This window comes from Lolium rigidum, chromosome 6 (genome assembly GCF_022539505.1).
Source record: "Lolium rigidum isolate FL_2022 chromosome 6, APGP_CSIRO_Lrig_0.1, whole genome shotgun sequence".
NCBI lineage: Eukaryota > Viridiplantae > Streptophyta > Magnoliopsida > Poales > Poaceae > Lolium > Lolium rigidum.
This window is the reverse complement of record NC_061513.1, coordinates 129,395,334-129,406,774: the sequence shown is the minus strand read 5'-3', so window position 1 is coordinate 129,406,774 and position 11,441 is coordinate 129,395,334.

Genomic DNA, 11,441 nt, shown 5'->3' with positions numbered 1-11,441 from the left:
TCCATAGGCATTGACAAGTTAATCCCTTGTCAATTGGCGCCGTCCGTGGGGAGTAGAGGCGTAAGGAGCTGATCTCGATGGCACGCTCAAGACCTTCGACATCGTCAACCGCAAGCAACACAATGGATCGAGGTAAACAGGATCGCTACTGGTCTTGTCGATTTTGTTCCTCACCCACCCTCCCGTTTGGATGCATATGCGTATCTGGCGGAGCCCATGGAGATGACGTTCGGAAGGTTCCACTTTCGCGTCGAGAAGGAAGGATCGTATCGTGTCGAAATTCCGATTTCGTCGGGATCATCAGTGGCCGATTCCGATTTTTCAAGCTATGCATCGTCAAACGAGTCAGGAGAAGAAGAAACCTCGGCGACACGCTACGTCAGTATCAGAGCAAGAGAGAAACTCGCCAAGATCTTCAACGACATATCGTTTGAGTCATCTGCGGACTCGTATATAAGCGATGGCTCAAGCGATGTCGACAGTCATGACTTCATCGACAAATCTCTCACAGTGGGCAAGGTCTTCATCAATCTCAACGATGATGTCACCAAACCCAACATAGATCTGAGTACAAGGTATCATCAGATTTACGCCATTGAAGGTCAAGAGGAGACATCTGAGGCTTTCGACAGTTTGGGAAATCCATACGTCGATCCCTCCAATCTGCGACAAGGCTTGGGCAACAAATACGTCGGGCCAGAGCCGCGAGATAGAGTTCAACTTTCACAAGCAGCGTGGGACAGAGCTGCGAGAGCTATGAACGGCACAGAACCAATGGCTACCACAGCCACACCAGAAGAATTGCAAGCATATCAATATAGGCTCGCACGAGCTGCCAGGGAATTGGAAAAACAGACAGCTGAGTTGAACAGGAGAAAGGAGGCAGCTACTCGCATCCGGCAGGAGAAGGGCAGATTTAAGTCGACAATCTAGAACTACGGGTGATAGCCATCGGGAGGCGCGGAACGGAGCAAGATCAAGGCTGCAACACATACCCGAGGCGTAAAAGAGAACACTTGGTTCAAAACCTCGACATGTCCTTTATGTCGATAGATACAAGAGGAAACATCATCCCTAAGACACCAGAGGCTGGGTATATGGCGACACATGCTTTTATCCTTGCATCTAAACCACCTCCGGGTGACCCAAGGGAAACACTCGTACAATATGGCGGTAGCAGGAGTTGGAGCTATGGGGACAGCGTTTATATCAACGCCTCCCGAAGGAGTGGCAAGGCAAAATAGTCCGCGACCTGCACAGCAGCAACAGCGGCGGCACTCGAAGGGCCAAGTGGAGCAAGAGACACAAGACAGCACAAGCAAGAGTCGACGGAGCGCGGCAAAGCGGAAGGGATCATCGGCAATCCCCGTAACTTAACGACGAAGATATGTGCGGCTTACCATGCTTCACGAGGAGAGTCCGAAAAACGCGAGTCCCCTCAGGATTCAAGTTACCCGATAATTTCAAGAAATTCGACGGCCTTCAAGATCCAGAGGATTGGCTAGTCGACTATCTGGAGACGGTGAAGCTGACAGGAGGGACTAGGGCAACAGCCATGCAAAGCATCCAGGTGCACCTGAGTGGTGCCGCACGATCATGGATAAAGAAACTCGCTCCAGGATCCATCGACAGCTGGGAAAGTTTCGAGGACGTGTTCGTCAAGAACTTCAGATCCACGTGCAAAAAACCCGCATCGTTAGAGGAGTTGAGAGCGTGTCGACAAAAGCCAGATGAGCCAATGAGAAAGTACATCCCGAGGTGGAATATCATCAAAAACTCGGCAGAAAACATATCCGACGAGAGAGCAATAGATGCGTTTGTCGCAGGAGTCGAGCGTGGAGACTTTGTCGAGGATTTGGGAAGGACCAATCCAAGGACAAGTATCCGCGTTGATGGAGATAGCAAATAAATGGGCAGATGGAGAAGACGCTGTCCACAACAAACGACACAGGTCGCCGGAGGAGGACCGTGGTCGAAACTATCAACCGAGGCGAAGATTTCCTCGGACGTACCGCGAACTACGACGCCCCGAACAAATTTCGGCAGGTTTTCGGACAAATACAGGAGGCAACGAGAGATGATTACCGAGAGAAGCGAGTGAACAGCGAGGTGATAATAGGGATGATTCACGCAACGGGCAAAATAGTGGGCCGAGGTTTCCAAGACCTTTCGTGTCCCCCGAGGAAATGCTGAACGGACCGTGCCGGATGCACTTTTTCCTCGACGACAACGGGAAAAGACGGTCAGTGGCACTGCGTAAAAGACCGTCGAAATTTTCAGTGCAATGTTCGAGATACGCAGAAAATGCTCACGCTCGAGCAAGCACGAGAGAAACCCTCGGGAGCCTAGGAGCGAGATTCATCTACCGCCACCTCCCGCGATTACGAGAGGACAATCGACACCCGACTAAGAATAGCGGCAGCACCTGCACCACCACCCTATGTTGATCCTAATTCCAACGGAGCAGAGTGTTGATGATTCGGAAGGGAAGGCCGTCCAATAGAGCTCAAAAAGTAATCTCACGACAGGTGTTTATGGCGGAGAAAATGCCTCCACCAACAGCTTGAGTACCTTAATTGGTCGGGACAAGATATCGGCTTCACAATAGCAGATCATCCGCAGCAAGTTCCTCGACCGAAGCGGCCGAGCACTTATTCCGCCAGGCAGCTTATCGCAGGATTTGATGTCTCTCGAGTGTTCATAGACGGCGGCAGCAGCTTGAACCTCATGTATGCAGATACATTGAGGAAGATGAACATATCCTTAGCAAACTTGAAACCAACAGACACAAGATTCCACGGCATCACACCGGAGAAACCAAGTTATCCATTGGGAAAGATCAATCTTGACGTTCAGTTTGGGACCCGAGAAAATTATAGAATCGAAAGGCTCGAGTTCGAAGTTGTCGATTTTCCATCACAATATCATGCTCTGTTGGGACGACCAGCATATGCTCGATTTATGGCAGTACCACACTATACATACCTGTTGTGGAGGTTGCCCGGACCAAAAGGACCAATCACAGTCAAGGGAAGCTTTGCCTTAGCCGATAAGTGCGACAAGGATTTTCACAGGTTGGCAGAAACTTTCGGGATGCAAGCCGAGTACTTGGCGTCAAAAAGCATGACTGATTACGACGTACCGCCGTACGCCGGAAGGCCAAATAAAGAATCAACTTTCAACACAGAGAAAAATTCTAAGGAGGTGCAGATTCACCCGACAGATCCAAAAAAGACGACATCTATCGCAAACGATATGGATATCGCATAGGAAAGCGCGCTCGTCAAGTTCCTCCGTGAGAACTGGAAAATCTTTGCATGGTGTCCAGCTGACATGCCAGGAGTACCCAGGGAACTTGCCGAGCACCACCTAAATTTGGATCCAACAGCGAAACCAATCAGACAACCTTTGCGGCGTTTTTCGGAACCAAACCGCAAAGCCATGCTTTCATAAATAAATCGACTCGAAGAAGCTGGTTTTATCGGAGAAATATCTACGAAGCCACATGGGTAGCTAACCCGAATGATGGTGCCGAAGAAAAACACGACGAGTCCTTCGCATGTGCGTCGACTTTACGTGTCTCAATAAACATTGTCCTAAGGATCACTTTCCCCTCCCAAGGATCGATCAAATTATCGACTCCACGGCAGGTTGCGAACGTCTTTCCTTCTTGGATGCATACTCTGGTTATAACCAGATCAGATTAAAAGAAGATGATGAAGCCAAGACAGCGTTTATTACACCTTACGGCGTGTTTTGCTACAAGACAATGCCCTTTGGTCTAAAAAATGCGGGAGCAACATATCAGAGGATGATGCAGAAGTGTTTAGCAACACAGATCGGGAAAAACGTGCAAGTATACATCGATGATGTCGTCATAACATCAAAAAAGGGGACAACATTGATCAAGGATCTCAAAGAAACTTTTGACAACCTCGACAAATTCTGCCTCAAACTCGAACCCGACGAAGTGTTCTTTTGGCGTCCCAGCAGGAGAACTTCGGGGTTTCTAGTTTCGGCAAGAGGGATTGAAGCAAATCCCGACAAAATACAAGCCATAGTAACAATGAGAAAGCCAACAAAGTTGAAAGAAATACAAGCAGCTAACCGGGCGAGTCGCAGCTTTGAGCAGGTTCGTCGCCGAGTTAGGAGAAAAAGCGTTACCATTTTATGCGCCGATAAAACAAGGAGATAAATTCCGGTGGAACGAAGAGGCCGACAGAGCTTTCGAGGATCCGAAGCGAAAAATCTCGACACCACCAATCCCGGTGGCTCCAAAGGAAAAGGAACCTCTCCTGCTATATATCGCAGCCACGCCCCAAGTGGTTAGCACGGTATTAGTTGTCGAAAGAGAAGAAGAAGGGAAAATCCATGGAGTGCAGCGGCCAGTATACTTCGTGAGCGAAGTCTTGTCACCTTCAAAACAAAGGTACCCTCAGTACCAAAAACTAGCATATGGAGTGTTCACGACAGCACGAAAATTGCGCCACTATTTTTCGGCACACCCGATCATAGTGGTCAATGAAGCTCCCTTATCAAATATACCGAATAACCCAGAAGCTACGGGTCGTGTCTCCCTTTGGGGAATAGAACTTTCCCCTCGGGACATCACGTATGAAAAAGAAAAGCAATAAAGTCGCAAATACTGCCAGACTTCATCGCAGAATGGATGGAGTTGCAAAATACAGGACCTCCAGATTTATCGAGAACTTGGACCATGAACTTTGATGGGTCCAAGAGACTAGAAGGAGCTGGCGCAGGAGTAGTACTCATATCACCTGAAGGCGACAAATTGAAGTACATCCTCCGGATGACGTTCCTTAACGCATCTAACAATGAAGCAGAATATGAGGCTCTCATACACGGGATGAAGATGGCAAAAGCACTGCGGAGCAACTCGATTAAAAATCTTTGGCGACTCACGTTGGTGGCTCAGCAAGTTATGAACCAATGTGATGCAATCAATGATAGCATGATGGCATACAAGGAGGTGTACAACGAGCTTGAGAAGTTATTCGATGGATGCGAAGTAAATCATATTAGCAGAGTTGAGCAACGACGAAGCCGACGTTCTTGCAAACATCGGGTCACGAGTGCCTTCCAGTCCCGCCGGGTGTATTCGGGAAGAGATAACGAGAGAGATCCACTAAGCCAACAAAGTCAAAAAGAAGGAGAAGAAACCCTCGGGAGCTGCCAAGGAAAAGCAAGAGGACGAAGAAGAGGATCAGGACTTGGTCATGATGATACAGATACCGTGGATGCAGCCGTACATATCATACATCATGAGGAAAGAAATACCCGATGATCCAGTTGAAGCAAGGCGAGTAATTCGACGCTCCAAAGCTTTTACGGTTGTCAAGGGAGAATTGTATAAGCGAAGTATTTCAGGCGTTTTGCAAAGGTGCGTTACACCCGAAGAAGGAAGAATAATCCTGAAGGATGTACACGAAGGAATATGTGGCCACCACGCAAGTAGTCGAGCTATCGCAGCCAAGGTTTTTCGGGCAGGATTCTACCGGTTGACAAGCAATCGAGGACGCCAAGGACATAGTAAGAACTTGCGACGCATGTCAAAGATTCGCCGCAAAACCTCACTCTCCAGCAGGCAGAGCTAGCACCAATACCATTGTCTTGGCCCTTTGCTCAATGGGGACTTGATATGGTGGGTAAGTTACACAAATCCTGGCCAGGAGGAAAGGAGTACATGCTAGTAGCTGTCGATAAGTTTACAAAGTGGATAGAAGCGAAGCCGATAAATTCACCAGATGGAGCATCCGCAGTAAAATTCGTAAAAGGCCTCGTCTTCAGATTTGGAGTGCCCCACAGCATCGTCACAGACAACGGCAGTAACTTCACATCCCATGAATTCAAAGATTATTGCGAAGAGGTGGGTATTAAGCTGAACTTTGCGTCAGTTGCACATCCTCAAACCAATGGGCAAGTCGAGAAAGCCAATGGCATCATCTGCAATGGTATCAAGAAGCGCTTGTTAGGACCACCTGGAAAAAGCTCGACATACACGGCCGGAAGAACTACCAAGCGTGTTGTGGAGCATCCGAACAACACCAAACACGAGCAACGCAGAAACTCCGTTTTTCCCGGTTCATGGAGCAGAGGCAAGTACTACCAATCGAGATAGAGCACAACTCTCCACGTGTCGCTGAATATGATGAAGAAACGTCGAGAAGAGTGCTAGAGGACGACGTCGACGCACTTGATGAAGCTCGAGATGAAGTATTATCTCGGGTAACCAAATATCAACAGGACTTGAAGAATTACCACAGTCGACGTTTGCGGCCAAGATCTTTTCAGGTGGGAGACCTAGTTCTTCGGCTCACGCAAAAAAGTCATGAAAAACTCGAGTCACCATGGCTTGGCCCTTACATTGTCACGGAAGTAATTGGAGGAGGAGCATACGGAATAAAGGACAAGAAGACAGGGGTGGAGGAGCCAAACCCCCGGAACGTGGCGCAACTTAGGCGTTTTTACGCCTAGAGTCAAAATATAGTCTTTGTAAAGCTTCAATGTACCGAAACGCCCGCGAGTTTTCAGACGCACTCTTTTCCTTTTTCGGGGCACCGAGTGGGGCCGGAGAAGGTTTTTAATGAGGCGGGCTCGCGGTGCTGCAATATAATAAAGATAGTGACAATATAACTTTTCTTCTCTATCGACATGACCAAAGTCTTCGCTCCGACGAATTTCAATATAGTTCATCGACAAAAGGAAAAACTTGCCTTGGTATTCAAATACCTCGTGAGTCAACAAAAATACAAAATAGTACTCAATAAAAAGCTTGGGGGCTCATATTCGCCTTAAATATATAAATGCCTTGGTTCAAAACCTCGCAAGTATACAAATATAGTAAAGAGTCACCGAAACACTCGGGGCTAAACAAACAGAGAAATATAATGATTGCTTTACAATATAGTCATGGATTACAAAGAAAAAATATCTACAAGAAGAAACTAACTAGTCTTGATTCAATATGTCATCAAGAGTAACCCCGTTTTCCTCGGGAGCAGCACCAAGAAAATCGGCATAATGGCCATCGGCAAAAAAGTCGGCGTCCATCCGAAGAAGGTCCTCAATCATTTCTTCGGCTATAGGCGTAACCTTCGTGTTAATTCTGTCAACACCAACTCTCCGACGTTTTACCTTTTGGTGAACCTTCGCGACAACTTGGGTAAGGTCAAGATTCGAGTGGCAGATCTGGAGCATGATAAGAGCAAATCTGGCGCCAGCTACTAGTTGAGCTTTGACAAAATCATGGATACTGCGAGCATCCTTGAACCTTTCCATCAATTCAGGAAGAGTTTTTGGTTGGACGTTCCGAGGAAACATGGAGTTGTAAACCATGGACAAGGTCTTGGTACAGAAATCAAGGAAATCGCGAGTTTGAGAGGCGCGATCTTGAAATCTGACAATTTGGCGGGTCCTCTCTGGGGTAGCCCAAAACAACGAACCATGGTCCAGGGAAAGATTAACAAGGAGGGTTGTCCTAGCATTTACCCTCTCTTCCTCGGCAGCAGCATCAACAAAGGCACCTATCAAAACAAAGAAGTGGAAACCTCTAAGAAACAATAGCATGAAGATAAAGAATATCGACCGGACGAAACAGGCATACCCGACATATCTGCACTGGCTTCATTCATTAATTCGAGCATGAAATTTTCTCGAGTAGTTGCCTTTTCAGCCTCGGAAGCAGCAATTTCCTTAGCAGCCACGGCTTCGTGAGCTTGTTGAAGAGCAATTTTTTCGGCTTCAGATGACTTACGAGATTGCTCCATCATCACAAGTGTTTGCTTCTTCGCATACCGAAGTTGCTGCCGAAGTTCATCCAGCTTCTTGCGACAAGGTATCGTCGACAGTGCGAGTATCAGCAAAAGCTCTCCTCGCACGAGAAGAAGGCGATACATTGGAAGGAGCGGAAGTTGGAGTATAGTTATCAAATATCAACTGAAATTTAGACAAGACAACATCAAATGACAGATAGAGTTTTTCATTAATTTCTTGGAATCATTACAAGGGCACTACAGTAGAGCTAAAGAAATGAGGGTCGCCAAAACAACTACTTTGGCAACAAAAGCAAAAGAAACAGAAAAAGAAACAAGGAGGCATGCAACTAGACCTCCGGCCTCGAGGAGCTAGGAGTCGAAGGCGGCTTGATCCCCAGATACGCCAAGATCTTCTTAGTGTTGGGCTTGGCTGCCTTGATCAGCGACCTCCATCTCGAATGCTCTATCTGGCTGGTGTCGCCAACCTTCATCCAATCAAGCGTCTGTTGGCTGTCAGCAACCAGGGCAACAGTACTCTCGACAGCAACCTTCATATTCTCCTGACGCATCTTCAATCCCAGGTCTTCCGACGAATTGAAAAGCTTGGCAAGGGCAAGGAAAGTCGAAGGTTCCTCTTTCTTCGGGAAGAAGTAGGGGAACAACGCCGACAAACTTGCACTGGCATTGGCCACGCCTTCACGAATTTCGCGCCCATGGAACTCCAGAAAGAAAGTGCATCAAGGAGAGGGTCATTGACGGGATTCTCCGAGATCAAAATCTTGGTTTGTTTGGGCTGCCACACGAGACAAACCATTAGTCAAAAACCAAGAAACAGGAAGTACAATAGAAGGGGTTGATGATATTACTCAGCGTACGTCGACTTTGCGACTTCAGACGCTTGATGATCTCTTGTTCACGCACAGTTTGTGCAGTTTTCTGCTCATCTAAGGCAGATTCGGCATCTTTGAGCCTTCTCTGCAGCTCCTCGACACTAGCAGCTTTCACCTTGGCTTCATCAACCTCGGCTTTGGCTTTGCTAGCAGCAAGTTCAGCTTTCTTGCGAGCCGCCTCACTTTGCTCGAGTTTTTGAGCAAGTGCGTCGACACGTTCGTTGGCCTCTGAAAGTTTTTCTGTCGAGATATGAAAAAGAAAGAAAAGAAAGATCAAAAAATAGCGACAAGCAACAGGAATAGAAAGTCAAAGAAAAATAGCAAGTATAAAAGTCGTTACCTTCGGCTCTGGCGGCATATTCACGGTACCCAACAAATTGGGACCCGATCCGAAGAAGCTCTTTGATCATTGGCTGTTCAAAGGTAAGTACATCAAAAGAAACGTCGGCATGAAAAAGAGAAAAGGTGTGAAAAAACAAAATAAGGAAAATATAGATGCCGACAAACTTACATCATCTAAGAGCAGAGTCGACGAACTGCCCAACTGAGGGGCAGGATCAACAATCCTTTCAACCCGTGCCCTTTTTGGTGAAGGGGCACGGGGGCTCGAAGGAGGAGTAGATGTATCAACATTTTGTTGAGGAGGCGACGATTCCTCCCCTTCAACTCGGTTTTTCTGAAATAACTAAAGTATGTGACGTGCTCGTTCGAGCAGCCACATCTAAAGTTGGTGTTTCTTCATCATCACTGTGACAAAATAGTGGCAGCATAAAAAGCAAGGCAAAATAAAATTCTTCAAATAGAAAAGGAAAAGAGCAAGGAACCTACGAGCTGATGATACTCTCGATGTATGGATCATAAGCTGCTTTTCGAGGTAAAGGAGCAGTTTCTTCGGGTTTCGAGGTCCCGGAATCTTCGGCATTGCTCCTTTTCCTTTTGCTCTTCGGAGAAACAGCAGGAGGAGGAGATTGTGCTGATGTTGTACCTTCAGAGGCAGCATCCTTCTCAGTAGATCCCGCAGATTTTCGAGAATCTGCGGGTTCATTAACAAAAGAGGGGGTCTCCTGGTTGTCATCATCGACAACGGCTCTTTCTTCGACCTCTCCATCCTCAGGAAGAGGAGGAAGGGAAGCCATAGTAGGATGATTCTACAAGGAAATAGTGACAAAAGAGAATAAGTGAGATACCACTGCAATAAGATACAAGGAACAGTTCAGAACAAGATAGAAATTCGAGAAGACAAAATACCTCGGGAAGAGGATTGGAAGCACTGTATGGTTCCACTCGACAGGAGGAGGGAATAGGATCCTTCTTGCCTAATCGAGAAATTCTTCGAACCAATTTTTCCAGGTCCTTTACAGAAAGATCACTGGAAACTCTGTTGGCGTCATTTTCACCAGAATACGTCCAAAGGGGATTTTTGCGAGCCTGAAGAGGCTGCACTCTAATCCTAAGGAAGTAGGCAGTAATTTGAACACCAGATAGCTCTTTGCCTCGAGTGTTTTGAAGATGATGGATACGAGCCATGAGCGCCTCTGTCGCCTTTTTATCTTCTTCAGAAGCTTCGGCATCCCAGGAACGGCGACGCTGAATCCTGGCACTTCCGTCAAAAGGAACTATGTTGTGCTCCACAGAATTAGCGCTTTCTTCGTGAATGTAGAGCCACTTTTTGCGCCATCCTTGGACAGAGTCAGGAAATTTGACGTCGAAATAGTCGACATCAGTACGAACACAGATTACAACGCCACCTATGTTATAAGTGACGTTGTGGGAGCCATTGCGGCGGAGGCAGAAAATTCGTTTCCAAAGAATCCAATTAGGAGTGATTCCAAGGAAGCACTCGCAAAGCGTGATGAAAATAGAAATGTGAAGGATGGAATTGGGAGTCAACTGGTGTAGTTGAATCCCATAAACGAAAAGAAGGCCGCGGAGGAAATCATGGATTGGGGTCGAAAGGCCGCGGATTAGATGATCAACAAAACTAACCCGGTACTCCATTGGAGGCTTGGGGTAGCTTTCTTCGCTGGGGAAGCGGATGGCGTCCTCCTTCTTCATGAGGCCAAGCCTCTTCAGCATGTTGGTGTCTTGGTTGGAGATTTTGGATCTCTCCCACTCAAGATCCTCGGCAGCCATCTTGGATTCCGGAGTGCTGTGGCGAGTGAGTCGCGTGCGCGGTGGCATCAACGGCAATGGGCAGAGTAAGGTCTGTGAGTGCGGAAGCTTGGAGAGATTCGGGCGCAGGAGAAGTTTTGCGAAGGGGAACAGATGAGCGGCGCAAGCGAGGGGATGAACGGAGGTTGAAGAAAGGTTTATATAAGAATCGGGTGAAGCAGCGTGCCGTTGGATGGAGAAATCGTGTGGTGAGAATAGATCTTCTAGAAACAAGGGTAAAAAGGTATTTTTACTGAAATAGGCGTTACCGTACGTGCGCCAGGAAAAGCGGAGGACGTGTGTCCACTACTTGCACGACGTGTCAACATGGTCGAAGCAATGGACCCACAGGGCAGAGAACTCACGACTATTCGAGAAGGATGAAGTAAATTTGATTAAGGGAAGTATGTCGACAAGAAAAATAAAAGAAAAGTGGCGACGTAAAGAATTATTCAATACTTCGGGAGCCTTTGATCAAATACAAGTTTTTGCCCAAATGCTCGGGGGCTACTTCAGAAAAAAGTAAATTTTCGAGTATGACAAATATAGAAATTGCGGGAGCCTACAACCAAGCACAAGTCCTTGGCTGTAGCCTCGGGGGCTACTCCCATCGGGAACGCTGTTC